A 5,692-nucleotide genomic window follows, 5' to 3' on the forward strand; every position below is an offset into this window, starting at 1 on the left:
CAGAAACTACGGGGAAGTTTACTAGAAAGAAGCATAGTCCTAGCCATATCTTCAAGTGTCCTATTCTTTCTTTCAACTACTCTATTTTGTTGTGGAGTCCTAGGAGCAGAAAAATTATGATATATGCCATGCTCATCACAAAATTCAGCAAATTTAGCATTTTCAAATTCAGTGCCATGATCAGACCTAATTGATGCAAGTTGATTACCTAGTTGTTTCTGAGTTTTTCTAACAATAGAAGTGAACATGTCAATTGCTTCATCTTTAGATGTTATAACCAATGTACAAGTAAACCTAGAGTAATCATCAACAAGAACCATCACATATCTTTTACTACCTTTGCTTAATATTCTCATTGGACCACAGAGATCCATATGGACCAGTTCCATTGTCCTGGTGGTGCTTACCACTTTATTGCATTTAAAAGAGGATCTTACATGCTTCCCCCTTGCACAAGCCTCACAAACTTTGTCTTTCTTGAACTTGATGTTAGGCAACCGTATCACCAGGTCCTTAGAAACTAATTTGTTGACTTGACTCAGACTTGCATGTCCAAGTCTCCTGTGCCAAAGGAGGGGATCATTGTCCAACACACTTAAGCAAGTGAGTTCATTTTCTGAAAGTGTGGACATATCTACAATATATATATTGTTCACTTTTTTTCACTGCAAAACAATCTTGTCAGTGGTAAGATTAATCACAAAACATTTGGTAGAGGTGAATGCTACCAAGTTACCTCTATCACATAGTTGTGATACACTGATTAGACTGTATTTTAAGCCATCTATCAAGTAGACATTCTCAATAGAGTGAGAATCAGTCTTAGCTACCTTTTCAACCCCAATGATCTCACCTTTCTTCCCATTTCTAAAGGATACATTACCACATTTGAGGTACTCAAGTGAAAGGACTTGCTTCATGTCATGTGCTTTGAGCAGCCACTATCCATGTACCATATTTGGTTGCTCTCCTTCACTTGGACCTGCAAAAGGAAATCAGGGTTTAGTCTTAGGAACCCAAACTAGTTTGGGTCCCTTTCTATAGGCAAAAGGATGAATCAGATTCTTTTTGGCCCAACTTGGTAGCCTATTCTTCCCTTGAACAAATTCTTTGTTCTTTTGGCTTGCCTTTTCTTTTGCATTGCATTCACTTTTATAGTGACCTGTTTTACCACAGTGAGTACAAATCTTGTTCTTAGGAAGTGTAAGGCTTGCTATTGGGATCCCATTTAGGTGGCATATTCCCAAAGCCGAGTCCTCTTCTATTGCTACTATGATGTTCCTGTAGCCATGAAAGTGCATCGGAGGACCTGTTCCATTTACAAGTTCTGTCTAGTTCATGCTTGACTTTGCCTATATCCTCTCTCAAAATTCTAACCTTCTCATCCTTCTTATACAATTCATCTTTTAGTTTACCAACATTTTCTTCTAGAGTGAGTTGTGTGCAATCAGTTGTCTACTTACTTGTTCCTAATTTCAGTTTTAGGTTTTCAAATCTAAGTTCTAGGACATTTGATTCAAATGCATGAACTTGGTTCTTTAATGCAGTATTTTCACTTATAGTCTCACTAACCCTAAGTTCCAGGTTCTTACACTTTGCTTTCAAAATCACGCATTTCTTAGACAACTATTCGTTTTCATTGTTTACATCCTCATATTCATCAATGAAATCTAGAAGTAATTTAGATAGCCTTTCTTTAGACAAAAAATTAATCTTGTCTTTGAGATGAATAAAACTTACCTCAGATTCCTCATCAGATTCTCCAATGGCCATAAGTGCTTGTTTATCTCCATCTTCATCATCTGAGCTTTCTTCCCAAGCAGCAACCATAGCCTTTGTTGATCATTTGTTCTTCTTGGGTTGAACATGTTTCTTCATTCAGCTCTTTCCTTATTCCATTCAATTTCCCATTGTGGGAAGTTCTTGATATGGTGATCAGTCTTACCACACTTGTAGCATCCCTCATTGGTTTGCCTTTCAGGAGCCTTTGGTTTGATGTAGCTTCCACTTCTTGAAGGACCCTTTCCTCTCTTTAGGTACTTCTTGAAGTCCTTTGTTATCATAGCCATTTCATCATCTTCTAGATCATAACCTTCAGTGATTCTGAGTGCCAGGCTCCTTTCCTTCTTGGGTATATCCATCTTAATGGTTTGCCTTCTAAGTTCATAAGCAGTGAGATTTCCAATTAGCTCATCCAACTTAAGAGTGGCAATGTTCTTTGATTCCTGAATAGTAGTAATTTTGCTCTCCCAAGTAACTGGCAGAACCCTTGTCAAAATCTTCTCAACTCTGTCTTCTTCAGAAATAATCCTTCCAAGAGACTTAAGTTCATTTGTCAGTGTGGTGAACCTTGTATACATCTCTTGTATGATTTCCCCTTCCTTCATGGTGAAATTCTCATATTGATAATATAGTAGTGTTCCTCTAGACCTCTTAACTTGAGGTGTTCCTTCATGGGCCACTTGCAAAGTGTCCCAGAATTATTTACAGTGGTGCAACTTTGGATTCTACAATACTCATCTGGACCGAGTCCACAAACAAGCCATTTCTTGGCATTAGCATTCTTCTCCCATTTCCTCAAGTCGTCGGCAGTGCAGTCAGCTCTTGTCTTTTCCACCTCTTCTCCTTCGGCATATATCTTCATGGTAGCCAGTGGGCCATCTGTGACAATGTCCCATAGCTCATAGTCTTCTCCTATGATGTGATCTCTCATCCTGTTTTTCCACCAAAATTAATAATGGTCGTTGAAAAGTGGTGGCCTAGCAGTGGATCGCCCTTCCCAGTTTCCAGGTGGTGCACTCATCTCAATCTTATCCTAAGGTGTTAGCCTCTTCAAGGATAACCCGCTCTGATACCAATTGATGTTTTAACTTCAATACCACACAAGAGAGAGGGGGAGGGGTAATTTGTGTGGTGTCCAATTTTTCGCTTAAACTGATTATGGAAGGACCTGGTTCTTCTAAGTGTTCTTTAATCTACTATTGCTGAAATAGTAAATGCGGAAAGTAAAGAACACAAGTATTTTACGTGAAAAACACCTGGCTCAAAAGGTGAAAAATCTACGACCTACTTCCCAGTAGGATTTTCCCAAACTCTTCCACTAAATCACTGAGCCAAAAAATGCATTTACAAAATACTTTTGTAAACCTACGATTAACTCTAATCCCGTTGTGGCAAACATCCTCTAACTGTTGCGACAACTTCAAGTTAACTCTAACTTGAATACTCTGAGTACCTATTACAATTGCCTCTAGATAAAGCTGAAAGGTACAATATGAAAATACCTACTACAATTGAACTAGAATAAAAGACAGACACTTGGAGCTGGTTCTTCTATTTGGTTCATGTAGCTTCAGGTTTGCACACTTGAATCACACACGAATTGCTGCAAAATGCCTTACTATTTTGCTCTCAATTCACATTTAACTTTTGCTTTTGTGCATCCCTGTAGAATGAAAATATATTGCGATTTATAGAGTTAGTAGAGTAGAAAATAACTAGAGTTCTAATGCTACTCTTCTTTGGTGGAAGAGATCTAATTGATTTCAACTTCTAACTCCTCCCTTATCTTGGATAGTGTTCTCTTTGAGTAAGGAGTCCTTCTCCTTCTCAATTATGCAACATTTTCGATCAAGAGATATCAATTATACAGAGTTAAGCTTATATCCTTCACGCGCTTTCCACATACTCGAATCTGCCCGTGTCTATGTACACAAGGGATGGACCTGGTTCATGCCTGAGTATCCTTTGTCAATCCTCAAAACTAACCTTCACTTAGGCCAACAAGAGAGGAATCAGAAGTGAAGTTACTCATAAATTTGATCCAATTGATTTCAAATCTTCGTCTTGAGTTAAATTATTCAAGAAAGAGTGAAAGGGTCCAAGAGTATAAACCGCTGGGAACATGGTCGAAATAGGCTTCAGAACATTAATTTCTAGTGCATCGAAAGTGTTCAAAATGAGTGCTGAGGCTTTAGGAATTTTGTCCAAGATTTCTTCCATTATAAATTTGATTACCATATAGCTAGGTTCGTCGACTGTGGCTCTAATGAAGCTTGGCAGATTTTTAAGACGGATGCCTTCCATGCCTGGTATCCAATCTATAGTGGTGTCTAAATGGCCGCTGGTCAAATAACTATGATCTGAAATTAAACCAATAAAAAGAAACTGTAACTAATTTCCATATTGAAAAAAACTGGAAAAGAAAAACTACAATTATCTTCCAGATATTTATAGCCGGATAGCTAGAGAATAAAATTTCATTTCAAAAAGAACTGGAAAAGACTATTAGACTAACGTAATAGTAAGTACAAAAAGTTCAAATGGTGTGACTAATTGTCATTGAATTGTACTCCAATTAAGTTCGTATTTCCACAAAACATTGAAAATATGAAACTAGCCCTCGTAAACATAAGGAAAATATCCATATATGGGTTCTCCAAATTGTTGAAGGAATTAAAAAGGAAAAAGAAAAAAACAGAAGTTGTACAAGGGATGATATGAAGTACTAATATTTCAGAGTATTTAGATTTTATGCACTGCTCAGTAGAAAAATATTTTATCCTATCATATAAGGGTGTACATAGGTCGGTTGGTTCGAATTTTTTAATTACCAATCCAAACTAATGGTGTCGGATTTTTAAATCTATAAACTAACCAAGCCAATAAAGTCGGATTTTTAAATATTTTTCTCGGGTCTTTCGATATTTTTCGGGTTTGACTCAGATTATCGGTTTGATACGGTGTAACTATCCATAAAAAATAAGATATCTAAAAGAAAACTACATGTAACTATCCATAAAAAAAATGAAACTATTTAAAGCATTCTAATTTTGCTTTCATACCTTTTAGTGGACAAATAACCTTCTTCCACAAGTTTAGGATATTGTAAGAAAGCCCACAAGGCACAACCACTAGCAGTCCAAAAGGCAACATTAGGAATACCTAATTCCTTAGAAACTTCATGAGTGAAGCTCATGCCAGCATCAGAAACTATGCAACTAACAGGAGGAAAATTCAAGGAATTATTTAGTCTCGTGACAAGTTTTCTGAAAGGGGCCAAACACAACTTCTTACACGACTCAAACAAAGATGGAACATCTTGTGTGGCGTCCTCGTTAGAGGGAGGGAGTCCATCAGGGATGGACTCGAAATGAAAGGAAGGTAGGCCAGAGAGGGCACTGGGACCCCGGGATTTGAGCAATCGCCGGTGGTTGAACTCAGTGTTGAGGAAGGTGATATGAAAGCCTCGGAGATAAAAGAGTTTGGCCAATTTGAGCATAGGGTAAACTTTATCACTTATATAGACCAGCCAATACATAAAAAATATTTAAGTAACTACTCCTATCATGTTAAGTAGTACAGTAAAACTTTACTACAGTAGATTGTTCAAAGGCAGCATAGGTATGTGGCTTGTAAAAATAATCAACAAGGGCACTTACGAGGTAATCCCAAATCATAAATAAATTAACAATATCTCATTTTTTTATCTCACCGCGGGAGCCTTCACAATTTATTTTAAAGAAAATATTTTTCCCGAAATAGCATCCCGCGTTTTAGCGATCCTTATCACAACGCATGACTTCTAGTAGTTCCGCCTACTAGCCACGCGTATCATGCCACCCTTATATCACCGCATGCGTTTCAATACCCAGACCTTATACCACCGCATGCGTATCAACATCACAATATA

The 5,692-nt window shown here is 37.5% G+C and overlaps 1 pseudogene; it reads right to left on the reverse strand.

Annotated features, from left to right (window-relative positions):
- Nucleotides 1-686: 686 nt before the first annotated feature.
- On the reverse strand, nucleotides 687-5,358 carry LOC107776606 (7-deoxyloganetin glucosyltransferase-like; annotated as a pseudogene).
- Nucleotides 5,359-5,692: the final 334 nt, after the last annotated feature.

Source organism: Nicotiana tabacum, chromosome 12, assembly GCF_000715075.1.
Source record: "Nicotiana tabacum cultivar K326 chromosome 12, ASM71507v2, whole genome shotgun sequence".
Classification (NCBI taxonomy): domain Eukaryota; kingdom Viridiplantae; phylum Streptophyta; class Magnoliopsida; order Solanales; family Solanaceae; genus Nicotiana; species Nicotiana tabacum.